The 26,254-nt window shown below is 35.9% G+C and overlaps 1 protein-coding gene across 1 annotated transcript in view; it reads right to left on the reverse strand.

The window, feature by feature from the left end:
• Ed (hemicentin protein echinoid) overlaps window positions 1-26,254 on the reverse strand; it is a 201,537-nt gene that overhangs the window by 169,501 nt on the left and 5,782 nt on the right. The window contains exon 2 of the mRNA XM_072901225.1: window positions 22,566-22,673. The gene's annotated coding sequence lies outside the window, so the exon portion shown is untranslated. The remainder of the gene's footprint in view (window positions 1-22,565; window positions 22,674-26,254) is intronic.

Genomic DNA, 26,254 nt, shown 5'->3' on the forward strand with positions numbered 1-26,254 from the left:
TGATATGATAACTGTAATATCTTTGAAAAAATGCAAGATTTTTCCTTTTTTTTTTTTTTTTATTACTTATGAAAAATCGCACGCACTTTTATATTCTCACTTTCATTCCTTTTAATATTATATTAAAAAGTACAGGAGACTCGTATACATTCTACCAAAAGAGAAAATTTGCTTAAAAAGTGAATAATTTGAATTAACTAGATATGAAATCAATCATAATGGAATAAAATTGTAATTTTTTAAATTGTATATCAAACAAGACGTTAAGTCGTATAGACAAGCGTATACAATGAAATAATCATTTAGTTATTTATACAGATGTAATTGAAAATGAACGAGATATTTATAGATGAGATATGATTAAAAACAAAGGAGATCGGTACTCTTTTTATAATGCGGGAGTATAATTGGATGATATATATGTGCAATAAAACTGTATAAACCTTGAATCTATTATTTCATACTGGCTTTTTCGCAAGCAAGCTATTAATAATATCCTCCACCGTCTATCGCGCGCAATATTTTCTGACAATTTTTTCCTTTAATTCTCAATTCACTCGATAATAAAGAAGTTTTTTTTTTTCATATTATCCGAGTTCGCAATCAATTAAGTTTAATTTGATTTATCCCGCGATATACGATTGCTACAATATTTTTACGATATCGCTACGAGACGGATGCAAATTTAACGAAGGGACGGAAATCGCAATCGCAATCGTAAATATAACATCGAAAGATGGCGATATCGCATCCGCGATGACACTTTCTGGATTGCAAATTCCATCTCCAGGGGGATGTCCAGGGCGAATCGTCATCGTCGTCTGGCTGCATCTCCCACGTATACACTAATACGTTCTTCACCTTTACCCCTTCACCTTTCATGCCGGCTGCATCTTTCGCCAGGTCGTCGTACGACCAGTGTCTTTGTCAAGGAGCGTTATTACAACGTCCCTCCTTCCCTCCAAACACGTGCACGCGTACACGCGCACACGCGCGCGTCGTCGTAGACGCATATACCAGAACGTGCATATATCAGAACGGGTGACGGGTTACCCCGTGTTCCCGGTCCGTAATACGTATGAATCACGAGGTCGCCGAGAAAGCACACGCGAGGTCTGGGATTACGCACATCTCTGCGTACACTCCACCTTCCTTCCTTAGACGACGACGACGTCCCTAGAGTGTCGGAGTGCTGTATAATACACGAGCGTGTCGTGCGCAGGCTAATAGGCGCGCATACCCTTCGCGTGAGAACGCGCGAAGGTTATTTCGCCACCGTTTTCTCTCGCAGTCGTCGACTGGGTCTTCTCTCGTCGCGAATGGGAATTATAACAGCGCGACATCCCGGAAAATTCAAGGACATGACTATCTCGTCTGTCGCATAGCTATGTACCACGACTGATCTCGCAAGACGTGATTACGAAAAGCAGTCATGTCTAATCATATATATATATATATATATATATATATATATATATAATATATATTTCATATTTAATTATTATTAATACATTTCAACGCACAGACTGAGCATTTATTTTATGAGAATAAATTTTGAAAAAGTCTATCAGTTACACTATTTTTCAACAACAATGTTGTGTACGATCCAATTATGTGTGTTATTTTTACTTTTTTTCAAAAATAGCGAAAGCTAAACCGACGTAAATACATTATCGAGAGATCAATAACTATGAAAATTAATGTCTGAAATATATCAAAAGTGTTAAGTTTTATTTAAATCAAAAGAATTTTTGTCTTGGCAATCGAAAAAAAAAAAAAAAAAACAAGATTTATATTGGCTAAGAAAAGCAATCATTTCAATTTGGAAGAGATCATCTAGAAATAGATTATAAAAGCATTTTTATATCTCAAATATATATACATTTTTAATTGTCAACTTTAATTTTAGTTTTTAAGCACAATATTCTTAAATAATCGAAACGAGCGTAAGAATGTACGAAATCGGCTATAGCGAGCTTACGCTATTATTTTCTATTGTTCGCAGTACGAATAATGTCAGACATACAGCTTGATTTCAGTTTATACATGTGTATACATGCAGAGATTCACATAGATTATAATCGGGTTAACTGTTTTGTGTAAAATGTAAAATACGCGCGAATTCGTGTAAAAATTTTAAATGCCTGAAATGTGAATATATTCCAAAGTATTTTTTTGCAAATTTGAAAATTTTAAATCCCCTTTTCCTTTTCGGAGAAATTATTTGTTACATTTTTTTTTTCCTGAATACACACACACGAGCCCAATTTTCTTGATCTTCTCTAAACTTTTGATTGATTTAACATTTACAAATAACACAAATTTGCGATAAACCTGTTATACACGATGCCAAAATATCTGTTCGATACGTAATCCTCTGGGTGCATGAATATAAATAATTCTCTCTGATAATAATCCCGTTATTCGCAACACGAAAAACAATGTTTTATGGAGAAGGCCGCTTTGACGTGTATAATGAGTATTCAACAAGAGCATGATTATCGACGTTTACGGGCCGAAATTTCGTTTACTTTGCAAATATAATTTGACGATGCCTTGGGGCGAAAATATTCCTGTGCGCGAGAGTAGCGTTTGCAGTTGAAATCGCTGTACATAGCTATGCTAATAAAAAATTTCGCCAACCGAAGGGTTGACAATTATATATATGTTTTATTCATATTAATCCTACATATTATATATAACATATAAATTCATGAAATAATTTTGCTCTTTATTCATTAATTTTTTATTCAATCTATTTTTTAATAAAAACGAGACTCGCTGATTAATTTGTTAAAAAATTAAACCAAATGTGTGTTCCATAGCGTTAATGTTGCGAATGTAAATCGATTTAATCCAAATGTATTCGCAGAAAAAAATATCAAAGGGGGTAATTAGTTTAGCGTGTGCAATATTAATATTAAACTTCTTCACATCATTAAATGTAATGAAATTTTTCACTCTTTCTTTCCCGTCTACTGTAATATATTAATTACATCAAATTCGACCATATATATATATATATATATATATATATATATATGTATATCGTCTTTACAGAAATCTTAATACAAGATCTCTTAGCATTCCTAACGCGCGCTTCGGTACTACAATCTCCTTTCTAGGTCCTCCTTTCTCTCTTTCTCTATGACATACATACTCTATTAATTAATTCGGTAATGGCGCAGCTAATGAAAATATTATCAGTAGCCGTATTTAAGCAATCCCCATAGTGCTCGCGGACATTATTGGCAGGGATGTACTCCGTCGATGCGTAGTAATTATGGCCTCGGGCTTCGCGCGCGCTATCATGCTACCGGTAATTATTAAATGGGAATTATCGTTCGTATGGACATTAATGCGGTGGCGAGTATTATCGCGTGGCAGCCGTATAATGCTTAAAGTGTTATTCCGAGTCCTCTCTCTCAATGTGAGAGCGCATATATTATATTGTACATCTATTTTGGAGATATATATATATACATATATATATATATATATATATATATACATATATATACACACACACACACCGAGCAAAATACGCGCAAGCATGCGTAGCCCGCGAGTTGCGTCGCGGACGATTTCGCGTTATTCGTTTGGAAGCGGCTTATCGTGCGCCAGGTGAAATTAATTAGCGATAAGATTAATTAACTTGACCCACCGCGTTTATCCGGTGGTCGGTTCCGATCGCATTCCTCATCACCTGATCGGCTGCCTCCCTCTCCCCCCCCCCTTCTCTCGTCCCGTTCGTCTCGTCGCCTATCGGTCTATTTATCTTTCTCTTTGCCCATCTGTTCGTATTTAGCCGAATGACAGCGCTTCGATAGGTAATTATGCCAAATCCGTTACATCCGAATAGTGATCGAATATGAAACCATTGTATATACCGTTTCTCTATTTCCGCCCCATTTACCTCTCCATTTTGTCACATTTTTAATTAGTTTAATTATCCGGTAAGTTTGAGATTTAACTGTCTTTTTTTTTTTTTTTTTTTTTTTTTAATAAATGATCCGAGAAATGTAAGTGATCATTGGAAAAGTACATATCATGCCTCGAATGAGGCATTAAACACAGGTAATTGTAAGTATCCGGTTTCCTTCCCTTTTCTCTCGCAACTCGCAATATCCATGGAATTTTTTTTTCTCGCGCCCTTTGCACCTCTAATGGTAATTTTTAACGAGTTTTTCAATTTAACGAGCGGTAAAACGTACCGGGCCCGAGATACTGCAGCAGCAGTCTTTAACGACGACGCGACTGTCCGGCTGGTGCTCCAATTTGTCGAACGCGAGAGAGGCGGGCGGCAAGCTTTTAGGGCATTTTCGAACAAAGTGTTTAGAGCTTATGACAGCGATGCAGCAACGGCAGCAGCAGCAGCGGCAGCAGCAGCAGCAGCCGCTGGATCGCGCGCGCCTCTCGTCTTCCTCATTTCGGCCAGTTTCGCGATTAATCGCATTGTCTCTTGCTGTACGACCATTAGACAGTAATTACAAGCAACGTAGTTAACGCGCGTAAATTTGGCCGGAACGCAGTTTTGTGTTTATCGCTCTTCATGATGACGGCATCACTTCGCGATGACAATATATAATAACGATCCGAACGTGCGGAGGACGTTCAACTTTTCGGACAATTTAACGTATCTAGTATTTGATCTCTGTACGCACAAAAAACTATTTGATACGCGATTCTATTCAAGCTTCTATTCACGAATAAAACAATTCGTCCTCTCTATCGTTTTGCAAGGGAGAAAGAAAAAATAGACACATTAATAGCGTGTTTCAACAGAGAGATTATATTAAATATATTCATGCGTGTTTTAATTAACTGTTATTGTTAGAAACGGTTATGACGGCGTGTAAAGCGATCGCGGATAAGAAGTTCTTTCGCTTGATTTAATAATATATGTATAATTATACTAATTGTAAGCTGGTGCGAATTTTTAATTATAACTTTAATTTTTTTTTTAAGAGATTCAGAAAATTAATCATATACATATATATGACCTATATATGTATGTAATAAATTTCATTTTATTATTAAAGTATTCAAAAATACTTCAAAAAAATTTAAAAAAAAGGAAATAGCAATGTTGAACAAATTTAAATATAATTATAATACAATATATTATAAATTTTAAAGAAATTATAATAAAAATTTAAATCATAAAGAGAGATGAAAAATTAAAATCTAATATTAAAAGTAACATTATATTATTCGATTATTACAAAATTATATTATTTAAAGTTAAATAAAAAAATATTTGTTGATATACAATATATCATACATTTGAAATACGAATAATATCTTCCAAGTGATAGCGGAGCGTAAAAAATTTTTGAGAAAAAATAAAGCAGAGAGAAAGAATGAAAAAAATATTAACTTATTTCACGACCAAAAGCATCGCTGGCTCTTTTCCAAGATGTATCGACAATGTCGTTTCAAGAAATATAATGAATCATCTAACGACCTTTTAATTCTATTCTTCTTGCTTAACGAGCAGGTGAAAAGTACTCTGTCGAAGAAAAAAAAAAACGGTCAATAGTACTGCAGCGTAAAGATACTTCCGCGACAAAGAATCGACTGTAAAGTCACTGCTATTTTCATATTACCATTAATCTGACGCTGGTAACCCATTATTATTCTCGATAATTAATAGGCTATGAGAAATTGCCTGAATATATTTAATTTAATAACCAATTACTGTTGTTAAAAGAGAATAACAGCTTTGTTTGAATTTACCAGAAATGCTTGTAAATCGAGAATTCAATGTGCATACGATTCATATAAATGTAAACCTGATTTATAATCAATAGTTAATTTGCAAAAATATTCACATTATTATGAAAATATAAAAGTCATTAAATCGTAAATGTAAATATGAGAGCCAATCGTGCCAATGCATTATAAATTTTCATTCGTATTCTTTTTCCGCTCGAAAGATAATTAATTAATCTTAGTTAATTGTAAACAATCAATTATATACGTTTTATTTTAATTTTATCGTAAATATTGTATAAATTGAAAAAAAAAAAAAAAATACGTGTGTCACTAAAAACTTTCTCTCGTTACTCACGTCTCTAACACCTTGCTTCTAACGTTTCAAAAACACAACAGATATTACTAAACCTACCACAACGGAGGCAAGAGAGACCGGTGAACAATTTGCTTGACGTTTTAACGACCTTCCGTCGTTCCCAGCTCTTGTAAACGTAAACTGGACTCGATGGGAAACCGATCGTTGCAACGGTACTGCGGAAATCCTTCTTGAACAACGTTTCCCGTTACATAGGACTCAAATTCTCCGAATTACGATAACGTGCGCTTGACATGAAAACGTTTCTTTGCGTCAAACTTTTACCACAAGAAAGAACTATAAAATTTAAAAATATGTTACCATGTATATTAATTTCATTTATTAAACATGCGCACATGAATAGATGCATTTAATGAGAAAAAAAAGGTTTCATCAAAGAATTTAATTCTCAATCGCTTTTAAATTTACACAAAAACTAATTAGAATCATTTATACATAGAGCAACAAAGTGGAAAATAACAGTAATTCCTTTCATCTGCTTTTGTAATAAATATAAAACATCTGTATTGTTTGACATTATTAATGATAACTGAGAATTGATAATGTTTATATATATATATATATATATCCCTGAAATAATTAAAATATCAATAAACGATTGCTGACAATCAATGAGTTAATCTGACGTGAATTGCGCAGATTTAACTAAAGTGACAATTGGATGCATTTGATACTATATCTAACAATAGCGATTTTTGAATAATTCCCTGAATTGATATCATTCTGAAATTTTCATTTTTATGCATTCTATGACACGGATATATCGAGTATCAATTCGCGTAAATGTACCTTGAGTGTGATAACACACAGGTTTATAGTTTTGAAATCCAATTTAGTGATGAATTTCAATAAAATGCTCGATGAATATAAACTAGTGTGCTTTTTTGTTATCGATTTTAGTAAAATTTTCGCAACTCAGTCTACATCACTCTCAAAATTAATAACTCGCATAGGATGCAGATAAGTGATTGATCAACGTACGGTAATTGGTCAGTGTGCATTCATGTTACAATATATCAAAATCGACATATCGATTATAATCATTCCTAAAGTCCGAGTCTCAAGAGTAATCTCTAACAATAAATGCACAGCAATGTGTGCCAGTATTTAATTAATTATTCTACAAACTATAAAGTCAAACAATTACTTACTAACATGTTATCTTTCTCTTCTTTCTTCTCTCTTTTCATTTTTATTAATAAAAATATTATTGATAAAAGTATACTAATTTCAATTAATAACTGAATACGATTCGAAAATAACGGGTTCTATCACAATTTATCGATCTCTATCTTAAAACGTCATTCGGTTTTCTTATCTTTGAACTACGATATCTACAACGAGTTCGATTCGCATTATCTTTAGAACTCTTTTAGCACCGCTCTCTCGTATTATCGATCTCGGATCCGAAGTAGGCGTAACCGAGGGAAAAGTTACGCGGAAGCAGTCTCTGGAAAGTCTTTTCTCAATCGCAAACCGAACTCTCGGTTCTTCGCCCAAGAACGTACGATCTTGAAGAACCACCCCCAGAGATTGGCTCTAAAATTTCCAATGGTCATCCACAAAGGCGTGATTTTCCAACATATGTCTCTCGCGGGATAAACCCCTTATCACCGCGAAATTCACGGCGTAACTATACTCGCAATACGCTTATTACACGATCTGGTTAAGGGCAAACTATTGAGTTTGCGCGTGTTTGACTTCTCGACACGGTTTTCTCAGTGAGAAACAAAAGCTCGCTTCTCTTCCCTTAACTCTCTGTAATGTTAGCGCTAATTTAGAACGTCGTTCGGAATGAAACACTGCTTACACAGGTTTTAGAATGTATCCCGTGGATCATCATCATCGAGAGCGAATGAACTATGCAAATTTCACTTCAGGAAGCCTGCCACCCCCTCTACCCCTCGGCTACCACCGCGCTCTTTGTCCCGTATTCTCTCTCAACAACCGTCCACTCGACGACTTCGTCGCTCCGCAAATTGCCAACATTGTGCGAACTTCCGCTAATCCTAATCAACGTCACTGAGGTCGACGTTACAGCAGCAGCGTCAATGTGACCTCTCGAGTTTCTCGAGTTTATCGATGCACCCCGAGCAAGACTATGCTCATCCGCTATTCTTGCCTCGAGAGAGGCTCTCTCTTTCGTCCTTTTTTCAAAGTTCACTTCATTTCATCGTAGATTGTTAAATGTGGCCCGTAGTGCTCGTAGTTGGAATTATAGCATATTACATGAGCGAATAATCGTAATGCGGGAGCTCGAGGCGATAATTATAATGTGTTACATTGTAATAACGCAAAATTACGCGAGAATCATGTTAATCTCTGATTATTTTAAATGAAGTGTTCTCAAGTTTGTTCTCAGAAAGACTACCGCATTAGAAAGCAAATATTTTTTATTAATTTTCTTTTGGCAAATAAACGTAAATATAATTTCAAAAAAAAAAAAAAAAAAAAAAAAAAAAGCCAAACTGTGTAGCAAAACGCAGGACATTTCGCCATAATTGTCACGTAGAAGGGGAATAAATATTCGCGGATTAAAAACGAGTGAGTCACGTGTGACACGATCGTAACAAAGTTAATGCATCTACCCAAGTGCATCGATGCATCTACATGCAATACGATAGAACGAGGGTGACGAGAAGGGAAGGGGGAAGGATAGCAAAGAGGGACGACGCGTACGCAGGGAGTGAGGAAGAGAGATGGTAGCAAGAGGAGCGATGCGGTGATTTGTGTATCCGCGTTAGGCGTGAGGTCGATGCGGCCATAATAATTTATCGTTGTAAAATATTGTCTCACCGCGCGACGACGCCAATGACGCGGAAAGCCCTGTGGTAAATCGGGCGAAATCACGCGAGCGAGCGAGCGAGCGAGCGCGCGCGAGCAGGTATCGCGTGTCGATCGCGCCCGATTCGATTTGAATCTATTCGCTGCCGATTCGAGCCGCGCGACTTCAAAAGTGCCGTGTGTACGACACGAGAACTTATTGAAACACATTTGAAACGCATCCGAGTAAAATACCGCCTATCTCGCCGATTAAATCGCGAAATTACGCTCGCGATCGAGCGTAATCTTTTTCGTTTCCAAAGTAATACATAATTTGCAGCTAGCTTTTTCATTTATCAAGTTTTGCTTTAAGTCCTATTATCAAAATATATTGGGGATTAAAAGATTGAAAAAAAAAAAAAAAAAAAAAAAAAAAAAACGAATGTGAGAATAGCAAGCTAAGGAATAATAGGCAAATAGGAGCCAAGTTCTGTAATTAGTGAGCATATAATCGTTTAATATAATGTCAAAATTAAACACTCTTAAAATCTCGAGTTAAAATGCATTCTAATTCATAATTAAAAATGCAAACGATCAATTTTTTGACCCTTTTCAACGCAAACATAAATAAAATAATACATTACTAGTATCAAAGAAAACTCATAATTTGTGATGACATGGAATAACTGTGGTAATTGTGTTGTTAAAAACGTTCGCATTTTTAATTATGAATTAAACTTTCATGCGCCTATTTTAACTCTAGATTTTAAGAGTGTTTAATTTTGACTTTATATTAAATAATTATATGCTCACTAATTACAAAACTTGGCTCCTATTTGTCTATTATCCTTTAGATTTTTAAAAAACTTGTCATATATTATAAAAAGGTTTGCCGGAATTCTGTTTATAAGAATTTATACTCAACAAAATAGATGCAAAATGGATTATATATATGTATATATTTTTATAGTATTTATACAGAGTCCTAAAAATTTAGAATTTCGTTTCAAGAGCGACATCTCTGGCCAATTTGAAGATGTTTTTTCCTCAGTAAAAATGTCTAAAGAAAATTTTTTTGCAAACTTTCAATTTTTGTCATTATATATCTTTGTAACTAACAATAAGCTTTAAGTTAAGAAATTAATAAGCCTTAAATTAACTTTTATTAAAGTAAACTCCATCTAAAATTACCTCAAAAGTGTAGTTGTGTTAATCTTTTAACTCTACAAAGTTTAATTTGATGAAAAGCTCTCCTTTTTCGATCGCTTATAAAACGAAAATTATTACTGCCTCAACATTTCTACAAGGGAAAAATTGTTCCTAAATTGGCCAAAGCAGTTGCTCTTAAAAAAAAAAAAAAACAAAAAAACAAAAAAAAAATTCGGAGGTTTTGGGACACTCTGTCTATTCACATTGTTTTAATTTAAAGCTATGTGAATATTCGTTAGTTTGAACTTCTTTCTATACAGAGCAAATATAGAGCGAGGCGTTTTCTTTGCTGGGAACACTTCAAAGAAAATGGTAGTGACGTCAGTGATTCCTTCATTGTCAACTTCTTCATTGTCGCGAAAGTTACGACAAACCGTACTCTGGTGACGAGAACAATCGGAGAATTATCGTTGCTGCTCGTCTTAGGTCGACCGTCTCTCTTTTTCTCTCTTACTTTCTTACTTTCTTTCTCTCCTGTGCTTGCATTCTCTCTTTGTCTAGTAATCTTTCTATCGATGTAGCACGAGAAAAGTAAATCATACAAAGCATCCTGAGGGATTTCTCGTAAGTCGAAGATGTTTGCTCTCGACAACGTGAGTATCTCATATGACATTTTTTTTTTTCATAAAAAGAACCATGCAAAACTAAAATTTCTTGCTAAGAGATAAGTATATCATTAAAAGCTTAATTTTTACTACAGCTATCCATTACTTAATAAATCGATACTTATCAATTAAATTCTTTTCTTCTGTCCGAAAAATGTAAAATTCTGCCATTCTCTCTCTTTTTGCGCGACGCTCACGTTTGACAATTGACGGGATAAGGACAGCAGACGGTGCGCGATTGCCACGTGCGTACGCGATAGGCGAAAGAATGTTCACGCGCAATGTTCACTCTCATTTTCGTGCAATTATGATAAGGCCGGGCGCTTCCGATAACGGGCGGAAAAAAGAGTGCCATTAGTATGCACCGAGCTCTCGACTCTCGCGTGTGTCAGTGGCAGAGAAAGGGGTGGGGAAACAACGTCGGTGCGCGGACGTGCACTTAGCGGCGCGCCAAGCGTGTCGTAAAGCGATCGCCGTAATGTCGTCTGAAATAGAGTTACGGACATTTACGCGCTTCCGCGCGCACGTTTCACCGATATGGAAACGACTTGCCAAGGAGTTACAACGACCCGGGCGGCGGACACGGTAATGGCGACGCAGGACAGTCCGAATAATGCATTTCTCGTAGGGTAGGTCGCGCACACGGCATACCGATCCTCAGCCATCTACGTGGCCTGGAATTGAGCCTGTGAATAAATCGATATCGACCGACGGCGACGGCGTTAGCGTTGCTGTAACCTCGATCCCCGTTCCTGCCCTCACACCGCATCGGTAATCCCGCTCAGCTGAATATTCCGTCTCCCCAGACTGTGTGTCTGCTTGCTCTGCATCAGCGTGATCAGCCAGCTTATAGATCTCCGCGATCGCGTAACCGTGTATCCATCTCCGCGATCCCATCTAAAACGTTACATCTCTACCGAGCAGATCAAACCAAAACGCGGTGTTATCGGATTGGCATTTTCTCCCCGAGAAACGGATACTCTTCGATACCAAAATTCTAGATAAAAATCATTTTAATCGGAAGAAAAGTTAGCGTGATGAGTCTCTCTCTTTTTTTTTTTTTTTTTTTTTTTTTTATTACCAATAAACACTTTGTTAAATTGTATTGCGCGAATAATAATAGTAACCATCTATTTTATACGTGAAATAAAAATATTAAAAAGTATTTACTACAACGATAAACTGTATTTATAATTATCATTGGAAATAGTAGACGCAATATTTAAAAAAAAAAGACTAGCGAGTTCCTTCTTAATTGAAAAATTGTTCACTCTTACCTTTGTCCCTTCTTCTCGAATTCGATATCGCTTTTCCTTTTAACTTGTCAGATATATCGAAATTGCTCGGTTAATTCTTCCCTCGGACCTTGGCTCTTGCTCCATAATTGTTACAATTACGCTAGCGATTGGCTCGGGCTTTCTCCGACAAGAGAGATAAATAAGAGCAAATGAAAACGTGTAGCAATAACGCGGCACGCGAATGTATCTCGAGGTTAAAGTACGATGACAGCAGCCCTGAGGGAATTTCGATACAGACGGTCCGCGCTCGCGTTTGCGCGCGCGAGCGAGCGAACGAGCGAGCGAGCGAGCGAGCGACAAGGACCGTACCGATAAATTGAATTTCTTCGTGCCCGTGATTGCCATCGGCGAATCGGCTGCCCTCAGATCGACGCAAACCCGTTACATCCCGCACCTACTTTGCTCCGCTGCAGCACGAGCTGCGTTCGTTGACGGGCGACGTATTTGCACGCTCGGATATTCAGTTAGCGCCCGGAACATCGGGATTGCCATGTTAATCGGAACCCGGTCACTATCGATAGAGAAAGATATATATATATATATATATATATATATATATATATATATGTATTGGCTAGATTCAGAATTCGTTAGAACGTCAGATAGTCATTGAAAATGCATACATCGACATATATATTTCAAAGCGGAATATTTTACGAGCTTTCTCTCTCTCTCTCTCGAGCAAGATTTCCATTATTCCCCATTACAAGTTAATTGAATTATTCCAAATATATACCGCGAGATGATGTTTACTACTGAAGTTTGGTGTGTTGCAATATCCTCGAGAGACAACTTTTCTTTGAAAAAAACATTTTTCGAGATAACTACAATACATTCTGAACATATCTCTTTAATATTTTCTTCCTTTCTTTTTTTAGTCGTAGCGATACAAATTATTGTTTACCATGCAAATCTTTTTGAATGTCCAATCTTTATACATCTATCTATAATCTATAATCACTAAATCGATGCTAATAAATCACTGTCAGTTGGTTAGCAATACGTTGTGTAAAAAAAAAAAAAAAAAAAAAACGACGAAAGATAATTAACCGTTACTCGAAAAATTCTCCTAATACTTCGAAGAGAAGCCGAAGTTAAGGAAATCGTGCTCTGTAGGAAGAATACAGCGGAAAGAGGTTAACGAGTGGTTGTCAAAGAAAGCAAAGACGGAGATTGTTGATAACGGGTCGACATATGACGAGACTGGATGACAAGGACGGTAATTTAATCGAGCAGTCTACGCGCAATGAACACAGATACGATGCTATTGTTATATTGCGAATGATGGAACACGAGCGGCTAGTATGAAACTTATTGTTAGACCGAGTCTTAGACAAAAGTATAACAAGACAGAAAATATATAATGCCTCATATTTTATTACGCGTAGAAATATATTTAGTTTCTTTCATTAAAAATACATTGTTGTACTTGTAAAAATCATCCATAAAATATATCTACTGTATAATTAATCTATACTTTGTCAATTACGCTGAAAAAAATGTTGAAATTTGAGAACTTTCTAGTGCTTTATATAACGAAAAAATGCACTAATTGGACGACCTGGATATTATAAATTATACCGCTCTCACTTGAGAAAAAAATAAAATTTTATTTCTAATGTATATATTATTCGTCCCTTTAACGATTCGATCGATATTACCATAAACACTCGATTCACAAATGGAGAGAGATAACGCAATAAATTATGCATTGTGTGTCCTCTTGCTAAATGCACGATCTCCGATACTTCACGCGAGTTAGGAGTACTCGACAGATTTTACCCTCGAAATGTCAAAGTTAACTCAACTAGGATGCAGAAACCAAGCTTGAATTACGACTAATCGTACTGGCAAAAGCATCGCAATTAGCACTGTGTCGATAAACAGAAGTAAACATCCACAACCACAATCGCTTTTCTAAATTACTTTTGCAGTCGTCGCAAGATAAATTATACAAATGTATTCTCAGAATACAAATTTTTGTAAAATCTTTTGCAAAAAAATATAGTACATAATTTTAAATACATAATAGCCCCCTCCCCCCCAAAAAAACAGAAACGAAGAAAGATTTAAAGATTTAATATTAAAAATAAATAAGTTAAAATCACATTATTTAAAAAAGTCGAAGCAAAAAGATATCCGTTAATGACGACGTAAGCAAGAAAACACGATGTCGAAGACCGTATATAATTGCTGTGAAAATAGACAGATTTTAAAGCATTTCTTGCTCTCGCGAATCTTATTTTCTCTTGTTTCCATTACCTTTTCCTTTTTATTACAAAGTACCATAACTTGCCGGGTATGTCACGCAGCCGCACCGAAACGGCCACGATCCGCGAAACGAGATTTTGCCAGACGAGCGTCACGAAACGGCATAGCCATACGTATCAGTCCTCTCCGCAAGCTTTCCCGCTATTTTCTCATTGCTTCGCACCGAGATGTAACGTGTTAGTTAACTCGTTTTATCAATCACGAATTACGTTATGTTGCAATCCCAATGTAAGCACATGTATACATTTAAAAAATATATTAACTCTTGTAAAATCTTATGAATAAAATATAATATAAAATTTTTAAATACGTAATAGCATAAAAAAAAAAAACAGAAACCAAAAAGGTTTGACAATTAAAAATAAATAAATAAATAATTAAAATCATTATTTAAAAAATTTGAAGTAAAAAGCTATCCGTTAATGACGACATAAGCAAGAAAGGATGACGTCAAAGAGCGTGTAATATGCTGTGAAAGTAAACAGACAGATTTTAATATATAACTCAAAATTTACGAGAGATTGTAAAAGTGAATAAATGAATTAACTGTTTTAATTTTAATTTTAATTTCCATTTTCTTGGAGAAAAAAAAAAAAAAGACGCCGTTCTCTCTTATATTTAGAGTAACGCGCGAGAGGCGCACGAAATAACGAGGAAAGGAGAAAATATGCAGCAATATAAAACGCAAAAAGCGCCAGTACCAGAGAATGAGCGCGTTTCTCACTCGCAATCAGACAAAATTACGCGTTTTCGCATAACTTTCACGCTTAGATTTGCAGCGGCATACTTGTCGCTTCGCTCATTCCTATTTCGTTCGCGGGGAATAACTATGGAGTACGTCGGTATTTTCCGTCGTGTAATAATCTACATTAGAATTCTTTAACTTTTATCTACATTTTGATGCATATAACGGCGTCACGCGAGAGGTTAAAAACCACAGGACTTGGCGGTTTGTTATTTTATATATAGAGATTTTCATACGCCAAGTACATTACACGCAGCATGGCCGTGTGTAAAATATGTAGTATAAATCTAAAGGCCACTCGGCGGGGATGAAATGTTTATATATACAAAGTATATATATATATATATATATATATCTACTGGACATTCCAATGAAATATTCAAATAAACATCAATGTGTGAAATATTAACGTGCTCCCTCCCTGCCTTTCGCTCTCTCTCTCTCTCTCTGCCTCTCTCTCTCTCTCTCTCTCTCTCTCTCTCTCTCTCTCTCTCTCTATCTCTCAATTTTGATTCAAAACCGTTTTAACAGATGACTATTTTCTCCCGTCGAAATATTTCACGTTTGCACGTATGTACTTGTCGAAATGTAATTGATCGACCGGTTAGAAGATATTTTAGCGTAATCAGGAGCTATATTTCGACGTTAATAAAGTTTACCTTTAACAAAGTTTCTAACAAGATGGAGAAATCGTTCAATCTTTTTAGATGACGTATTATTCACGTAAATCTTCGCTCGATGTAGTTTAAATTTTAATTTAATCTCTGATCTGATATTTTATAACTAATCGTTGAGAATATTTTATAATTCGCTAAACAAAGTGCAAAACTGATAATAATGTCGGTTCGAGATAAGTAAAAAATAAAGCTTTAAAAGTCAAAAGCATTATCGTTGATTTTTCAAAGTAAAAATGCGGGCAGCGATAGCATTGTTGTCGGCGCGTTTAGATCTGCGGAAATTGTTCGTCAAACGCAAATTCAATATAGGAATAGTTACTTATCGTGCAATAGTATCTACGAATGTAAACTATTCCAAACAAGAAGAATGTATATACAAAGGACAAACTGTAATACAAATTTCTTTGATAATAAAATAACTTACAATGTAAATAAAGCGCGTCGAAGCGGAGGAGAACGAAAATAAATAGAAACATTACGTATAGAGAAAAATAAATTAGTTCTCTTTCCATTCTAATATCCCTCTATCAAATATGTTTTTATGCAAGAGCTAAACGATATCGGAATTTATATTTCATAACGGAAGCTCGAAATATATCGTTGCAGAGATATGCATCCAAAGTGAAACGCATATTTTTTTTTCTCTTTTTTTCCTTTTTACAGAAGATGCACAGGGGAAGGCTATTTCGCTTTATGTTGCTACAAAGGGCGATTGAGTCGCCGTCGGATCAACACAACGAGGAAACTGTTTACCGTCGTCGAAAACTTTGAATTGCATTTGTGCTACGATCTCGCTCCTGCAGACTCCGAGGCCAGGCTATCAAACGGCAATGTCGCCGAATGAACGAAAAGTACCACAAAGGGGACGAACGGACCGAAGCTCATCGATCAAGGGGGATCAAGGGGCCAACGACGACACGCCTTTGGTGCAAAGAGGATGCACACGTGCTGCACCGCTCGTGCTGCACGTAGGTATCCGTTACTGTATCGCGGCGACCCTCAGGAGGCAGATAAAACGCCGCGCGAAAAGCCGAGTATGGCACACTTACTTAATTACACATGCCACGCACACGTATACGCTAACGCATTATGCTAATCACTCGAAATTTATCGCGGGAACGTTTAAGAGTTAAGAGATTAAATATGAAATATCGCTCTCACAATTTTCTCTGCCATCTTCCGGGATATCGTATATATGCACGACGAAAAATCCTACATGTGAAACTTAAATACAAAGCGCTTTAAGATTCGTTGCGATCTTGCTTTATTTTTATTTATTTATTTCTTTTTAATCTATGAATTTATAAAGAATTGTTTATTAATCCAAAGAAACCGTTGCGTTATTATTTAATTCGTAAAACGTGTTCGATTTTTTCAACTACTGTTTTCATTATCGCCTGACGTTCCGACGAAATCCCGGGAAAAAAATATCAAGAATAATACACTTTTAATCATTGAAAGCAGCGAATAAAAGTTACAAATCCAGCGTGAAAACGCGAAGAATTCTTAGTCAAGCAACGACGTGTCGATAATAATCAGTAAAAGAAGGAGTAGAGTAACGGAGTAGGAGCACGCGAGGGAAAAAAAATGGGAGGAGAAGAAAAGAGGATGGTGAAAAAGCGAGAGAAAAACCTAAGTTATACGCGCGGCGGGCGCGCAAGGGGTGTGTTATCGATATTAAACGAGCCGCGTGTCGCCCTGTGCGACTCCACCATGGGTTCGTGTCGGTCTGCTATCGTAATAACACGCTGCCATGAGCATATACGCGACGGGGGTGGACGATGGCGTTGTGTCATAAAGGGAACGGGACAACCGGCGGAGAAGCAAGACGATGAGAGAGAGAGAGAGAGAGAGAGAGAGAGGGGGAGGAGGGAGAGAACGCGAGGCACGCGTTCCGTTTACGCACCGTAATTGACGCTGATTAATGCCCACTGCGGTCAAGCCTTGATTTAATTCAATTTTACCGAAGCTTATCTCGTCGCGTCGCGCGAATAATTGTTCTGTCAATATAACGGAAAAGAGAAAGAGGGAGGAAGGAAGGAAGAAAAAAAATATCCCTAAAAATATTGTAAAGCTCTACAACACATCTTTTCCCTGTAAAAGAAATAACGAGAGAGAGAGAAAGAGAGATCAAGTAAAGAGTTTGATTAAAATCCGTGAGATTAAAAATCTTCGATAAAATTATTATAACGGGATTAACGAGACGTTTAAGGAAGATAATACAAATTATCTCTTAAAAAAAAAAAATAAATAAATAAATAAATAACTTAACGACAATAAAAATATTTAAAACAAAAGTATATTTATTTATAAAAATAATTTTTACGCAGTAATATTTGTTTGACATAGACAAAATTTTTTTATCGCAACACTAACGTTACGTAAACGAGACCCGAGTAAAGTTGTATGTACAAACTATACTACGATTAATCTTTGATTTAATTCAATTTGGCTGAAGCTCGACAAAAAGTAGCGACAAGGAGAAACAGCGCGGAAAGAACAGAAAAGGAAGAAGAGTGTTAGAGACCGTAAGAGACGGTTTAGAGACAGCGAGTACACGCATTAGCAGTTTACCGCTGATTAAATTTCCGGTTGGTGCGCGCACGACAAACAGTACGAGCAACGCGAAACGTTCAACGTTTGACGACATCGTATAACGACGTTCGTCACTTAGGACCAATCACGGCCTGACATTTCGCGTTCATGTCCAATTTTAACAGGCCCAAGCAATTGTAATACATATGGCGATTACATGGCTGACAGTGTCAGCAGAAAGGCCGAGTAGCCGCAAACGTTTGAGCTTATTCAACGATAATTCTGTCATTTCGATCGCGCACAATCATCATCAATTTCGCCATTATAAACTTCCTTCGATGCAAAGTTAATCAATCGCGATAACGTAAACGCACGTTAAAAAGTTAACCCTGTGAATCGCTTTTTGTAATTATATTTGAGGATTTCGTAGAGTTTCTTTCATTTTGCTATTTTTTAAACAACGCTGCAAATATTTACGTATCAATATTCGCTTTTCCATTCGCTCCATAGTTGGCAACGCGTTATTTAACTTTCTCGCACCCGTAAATCTCATGTAATCCGACGTAATAGTTACGCGATAGACGAATACGGAAAAAGACTCGGGATGCCGTTTTAGTTTATCATCGACCGACCGAAGAAAAGGGCTGGAAAAAAATAATAAAAAAGGGGCAAGCAGTGTAGAACGCCACGTTGTACGTTATTTATGGAAATAGCGGGAAATGCTCACGCATCGTGCGGACGGTACGGCAAGTAAGGTATATGTATCGCCATTTTGCCGGTATCCCGTCGCAATTTATCGCCGTGACAACATCGATCTTCGTTCTCCATTTTTCATAGCAAATGATAACATAAATGTTAACGCATTCAAGGGTAACGAACTCAAATATATACCAGTTCAAGTGTAAGCGATCGCGCGTTTACGAGTCGGCAAATCGACAGTCTCTACGGGCGAGTAAAAGCACTCGATTCTACCTGAAAGATACACCCGAAGGGGAAAAAGTTCGCAGGCAAATGGGAAGAAATAGATACCGTAATAGCTGGAATGCTTCTAGTAAACTGGCTCGCGAATTCGAATCTATTTGTAACAAAGAAAGAAGGCGGAAGAAAAGGGAGAGAGAGAGAGAGAGAGAGAGAGAGAGAGAGAGAGGGAGAGAGAGAAATAAAAAAGAGACGCATTTATTATTGTCCTAGGATAAACTTTCTTAGGAGCGAAGAAAATACCAGCGGATAGAAAATTTCAAGAATATCATAGCAAGATTTATTCTAATGAAACAGAAAATATTTAGCCAACGATACGTAAAGCGTAAAAATGGAAAGAAGATTAAATGTATTTTAAACAAGAACCTTATCACTATTGCCGTGTAACAATTCGTAAAAATAAATTGTGAGATTTTTCCATCGTCGATTTCAAGAGACAAGCAAGAGCTCACATGATGCACAATTTTATCGTAATTTCATTAATTTATCGAAATTGTTTCTAATAAAATGATTTTCTCCATGTTCTTTTTTAATGCAATTTCCATATAATTATTTTTATTTTTAAATTATTAACATAGAAGGGAATAAATTAATGTAAAATTTATAAATACTACCGATTACATTTAATATTTTAATTCGATATATTATACTTTATCGATATATTATATTTACTATCTTAATTTGATACATTTGATGTATTTATAATTCGCGAGAATTAAACGCAAAAATTAATTAAACGCCGATTACATTTGTCGAAAAAAGACCATGACACTGTTCTAACGACATTATACGATTGTCACCACGCGATGTTCACACGATCTTGCTAAGTGTTCAAAAACACATTCGCACACACATACACACATACACACACGAGACTCTTGGAAGAAAAATCCGCGGCACATAAGATATGTGCATATACGAAGGACATAAATATTTAGATTCGCGCGCGATTTCCATAGACGGACCATGCGGGCGATATATATTCAACTGGTTCGAGCAACGGTAACAGCGACTACGACGACGACAACGACGACGACGACGACGACGACGACGGCGCAATTTTTCTTCCTTCGCGAAAACGAAACGATGGTTGTTGTAGCGACGCTAGTCGCGCGGACGAGGAGGAGAAGGTAGCAAGTAAGACATAAGACGAAGGAGAATCCGATGAAAACACCGAGCTCCGAGATAACGTTCTTTACGGTGCAATCTCGAAGCTGGCTGGAAAGAGGAGCGTCTTGGTCATTACGGTGAAACAAAGGACCGAAGGAAACTATCGCGAGCATTAACCGGCGGAAATGCCGTTGTCGTTGTTGTTGTGATTCGTGAGTACGCAACGATAGGAGAAGAAGCGAGAACCAGCTGGCAAACGTGCTCGACAAACGAACCATCTTTCTTGATATAATTGAGCCGTTATATGTTACAATGCTTCTCTATATTTCTTTCCTCCCCTATATATTGTTTGTTAATAAGATAGACTTTGTAAGTAAAACTCTTGAAATGCCAATTTGTCTCAATTTGTCGCGATGTCTTCGATTATTATTCTTGATAAATCAACAGACAAGTCGGATTCTCTTTTACATAAATGACATAAAATATTTATCTTAATTGTCTCGATAAATCACGTCACTTTCATCAGATTCTACATTTTATACTACTCGGATTTTAAATATATTTCATCTTTTCACTATATAATATAATATATTTAACAACAAATTAAATAATATTTCATATTTACGAATAATTTAAATAATAAATAAATATATAATGAATGGATAATTAGATAATTTATAAATAGATAATAAATAAATAGCTAACTTTGATAAAGAAATTGTACTCTCTAATAAGGCCCTCGACTGACTCACACACAACGAAGAAGAAATGAAGAAGAAGCGAGCAACGTTCCTAAATACATAATCTTTGTCAATAATGTAAAGTTTTCTTCAAAACACTCATTACACGACTTATCACGTCGACGAAAATTACGCGAGAAATAAGGACACAAAGAAAATTCATTCGTTAAACGTTTCAATAAATCAACGAACACGATAATTGATAATTCGCGCGCCGCAAGTTTTCACTTCTCTCTCGAGACCGACAATGGGAAAACCTCTCACAATTGAGTTATTTTTATGGGTTGTTGGACAGTAATGGTGACGAGACTTTGACAGGATATTACGTGCAGGGGAGAGAATCGTTTGATAAAACATAACGGTTCCTCGCCGGAGCTTTCCCGCGTGTTCAGCGAGCAGGGAAAGGACCGACTCGGCCAAACTTTCGTGGCACCGCGATAATGACCGTAATATTTCTCCATCTGGAGAAAAGGGCGAACTTCCTGCCCGCGCGTTTCCCCTCACCCCCAACCCCCACACGTCTTACTTCACCACCATTCTCGCTTCGACGTCGTCGGGAATGCCCGGCGCCAGCGATTCTTCTTAAACCGACCGCGACGATTGCGCAATATCCTTTTTTTCTCTCTCTCTCTCTCTCTCTCTCTCTCTCTCTCTCATCTTTTTTTTGCCTTTCCGCAGCTCGTTCCTACTATAATGACGACACTGCGAACTTGAGGCAAACTATTCAACGAGCACTAACAGTAAAATGGGATTATCCTCACGTTACATACGATGTAACGTTACTTACATCACACCAGAGTTAAAATTAATTAAAGAATTTAATTCTTGTTCATAAGAGATACACAAGGTGTAACATTTTATCAATTAGAATTTACTTTTGTGAAATTAAATAAAGTGTAAGGAGCTTTCTTATCGTAAGAAATGTAAAGTTTCCAATTAAAATAATTCAAAGATAAAAATTTACGTATATAAGAATCGCACCAAAAGGAACGTTAAAGAATGTTGTGTTCTAGCGAGGTTATTAAGCGGCAATTTATATCGCACGAATGAGAAATTTATTCAATGCGTGCGTTTCAAAAGGACGATAAATAACATAGGAACTTATCTGCGATATTCGATGATTAATTGCGTCTAGAGACCAGTGAGAACAGTGCACCACATTCAATTACTTTTTTGTGTTGCGTTTAGTCTCTATCCATATATCTATGCAAGTTCAACATTTTAAACAAGAACCGATAAGCGCAGTAAATCGATATGTCAAACATTATCGCAGTATGTGTATAATTAGATAGATATTCATGTTTCTAACAACGAGATAAAAAATGTCCACGTAGAAAAAATTCATTTGTATAAATGTCAGATACGCTGTAGTGAACAAAAAATATTATGAGTGTGAAAAATGCTCTTCTTTAAATGTGCCTTTTTTTTAAACACACTTAAAAAAAAAAAATGAATATACATATATTACATATATAACGTAGAAACTTTTTTCTCTCTGCTCTCCTTCACGCAAATAACAATAAATAAAATGATTACTCACTCAACAGTTGTCATCTGATGTCTTCAGCATCTCTCGCCTTCTCCTCCTTCTCCTCTTCCTCTCCCTTGTTCCTTTTCTTGCAATTATTCATACTTGCACAATATTCACCTGCAAAAGGATAGTTAACTTTACGCTTGAGCATAAGTAATCATATCGTAAGTAATGTGACGATATACAGTTTTAATTGCACACGACGTGCAAAAGTTTTATTACAAAAAATAACGCGAGTATTATACGGTTGTACTTACAAAGCTACGATTCGCTCGTAAGCGAAATGAATGAATCTTTGAACGGCGAGAGAGAATTCGACAAATATGCGCTTTTCGCTCTGCGACAACGCTACACCTGTTGCTAACAAGTAATATATACGCACGTTTTACAGCGATTATACCATCTCGTACTGCATCATAAGTGAATAAATACACAGTTAAATGTAGAAATATGTACATAATATCCGCGTGCAAAATGTATAATATTCGAAAATATGGTTAGGTTCGCCGAGAACTATCCACGTGCCATTTTGACAGGTCACCGACATACACAATTAATAAATATAACGTCATTCGCAATTGATAAATATTAGATTTATGCAAATGATAATTATTAAAGAATATCAATAAATTGGGATATCACATACTAATTAAACACGTCGCGATGTCGGAATCGATCCACATCACATTTGCGACGTTCCGTTTCACGTTCGTGACGTTTCGTTCCACGTGCGCGACATTCCGTTTCACGTTCGCGACATTTCGTTGATGATTAAAAATAGTTCGCGTGATAAGTTTAAACGTTATGTCGCGAGTTAAATTAGCCGATTAATTAATATGCAATGGACCGTTTGAAAATAAACAATCAAAATTTATCAAATACGTAAAACATATATTTCAAATAATTAATACTTGAAGAAAATTGATACGTGCTCTTTTTACTTGAATCGTACGATCCAATGATTTCTGTCTTACTTGTCTTAACGTTATATAGAATATCCCAGAATTTACATATTATATACGTATATGTATTATACAATTTATATTATGCATATGTGTGTAATCAAAAAATATATTCATAATATTAATTATATTATATTATTATATTATTACATATTATATGTATCTAATTTATTTTTACGAGTTATTACTTTTATTATTTATTGATCATTAAAAGTAATTAAAATGTTGAATCTATTTTTTTTTGTTGCTTAACATTGTTTCATTGTTTATTTCTTTCGGAATAACGAACCTTCAATACAAGATTGATATAAATTAAAAATTGAATTAATTATAATTTTCATAGGATTCAAATTTACTGCGACAATCAATTTCTCGACTCTAATTAATTACTAGAATACAATATCAAAATATACAATTGCTGCGGAACACCTTATTTTATTTGAGTAGTTACACAACGCTTGTTCATGGTGACAAATTAAAATCCAGAATACGCGAAACTTTCTACAAGAACTAAAGCCCCAGTTAGCTAATGAGAAGTGTTAAATACAGTTAGTTAATTAAAAACTGTACATTCATAAAGAGATAAAATAACATTGAAATTAATATATTTCTACATTATACATAATAATAAAAAAAAATAATAAAAAGTATTATAAACGTAAATACTTGAGAAAATTATAAATTGAGTTTTTCTTCGTAAAAATTTAACTGATTTTATAGAATCAAGTGTCGACGCAAACAAAATAATGAGGAAACAGAAAAAGATAAAAGACCTACCAAGTTCTCTTATTTAACGGGGTGAGATAAATTAATGTAAAAATTAATTAACTTAATAAAATTAATTAATTACCGTTGCTTTGATAGTTATATATATTATACATATATAATAAAATATAAAATTTTAATAAAATAAGAAATCTTATTTAGGATGTCGAAACCTGACGTTTCTCCGGAAGAAGCGATTCCGTTTGAAACAAAGGCGAAAAGAGAGACAAAGGAATTTGTCCAGCAGTTCCACGTCATTATATTTTTCTATCCAAATACATGTAATCGCGCGAGACCCCCACGCACAGCCCTCCTTTCACTTCTCAGACGCATGAGTCTACTCGTTTCTAAAGAGCCGTTTGTCCGAATAGTGGAGAACGCGTCTTATGTTAGAGCGCGTTTGACGGCCCGACAGAGCTCGGCGTTATACTCGCCTAATTCAAAATTACATATTTAATCTTGAGCAAACTCTTCGAAGATTATCCAGGCAACCCGCAAACACAAAGAACCCGCCACTGGCCGCGGGAAATCCGAGAATCCGCGGCGGCGACGGCGCGGTATTAACCTCGAGATAGTAGAATGAAATACGAAAGAGGTTCTCCAGACCGAAAACGCAAACTACTGGAAACAGTAGCATGGAAAATGGAGATCAGTAACAACTTAAGATAAAGATAGATTACAGTCAATTTTCAAAATTCCTCCTATCTCTAGTAGTAAAAAATTTAGAATCTACAACGTTTTAAAATTTTGTGAATAATCCTAATTTTAATAATTAATGTTTCTTTTATATATACTTAATCTTTTATGTATGTATTATTTTTTAAATAATGATTTAATATTTTTAAAAATATTTTTTATATTATTTAATATTTTATATACAATATTATTTGGAACATATTCATGTCGAGTGAACACATTTTCACATAAAATTTTATTATTGTAAAATAAATTGAATTTAATATTTTAATTGTATATATATATATATGCAAATTTGTATTATATTTTTATATTAATAAAAGATTTTCAAAAAAACACATACATCAAGGTTTCACAAGGTTTCGGGACTCGCCCAGACCTTCTCAAGACTCGAGGCATCTGCGCGATAATGCAGCGCCGGCGACTACATTTCGAAAGTGCGAGAGTGGAAACGCTGATGGCGCGTGGCGAAGGGTAAGAAGCTAAAAGGGTTGCGAACTATGCTCTTCTCCGGCGTAACCCTTTTCCCACATTACCCTCCTGCGTTCTTAGACGAGATGCGCGAGCCAGATGTCTGCTTGCTCCTCGTACGTGAGCACATGATGCAGCCACCTACTCGTGCATACATATATATATACACCTACACAAACATTATGTGTATATATATATATATATATATATATATATACATACACAGATGTAATGATACGGAAACCTTCCGTATGTGCGTTCGCGTTGGTGGAGACTGCAGGGATTTAATCTCGACCCGATGCGAGCCGCAATTTTCCGGAGATGACCGACGTTGGTGCAACCCCCTCGAGGTGGATTACACCCGAGGCACGGACAGTAGAAGACGCTCTTACTCGAGGAAAATGATGTGTCTACGTTGCCGCGCAACTCACGCCGTCGTCTACGGCTCGTAAAGCACGACGGCTAATAACGTAAATTGTGTAAAACGGAAGCGACACGAACTGTGTAACCATCTCCGGAGTTTGTCGTCGATGACTATCCGGTATTACGAGGGATGTTTGATGCAAACAATTAAGATCCGTGTAATCCATGTAATCCGTGTATAAAATAATATACTCTATAAAATTTTAGCTGTATTTTGATCCTCGATTTCAAGCGAGTATTTATTTTTCTATAAGTAATAATATAATAATAATAATAATCTCTTATTGCATTCATTTCGAATATATCACGAGTCGTATAAAAAAATAATTTTAATATTCCATAATATTTTTTTTTTTTTTTTAATCTTCAACTTTTCTCAGA

Source organism: Anoplolepis gracilipes, chromosome 10 (assembly GCF_047496725.1).
Source record: "Anoplolepis gracilipes chromosome 10, ASM4749672v1, whole genome shotgun sequence".
Taxonomy (NCBI): Eukaryota; Metazoa; Arthropoda; class Insecta; order Hymenoptera; family Formicidae; genus Anoplolepis; species Anoplolepis gracilipes.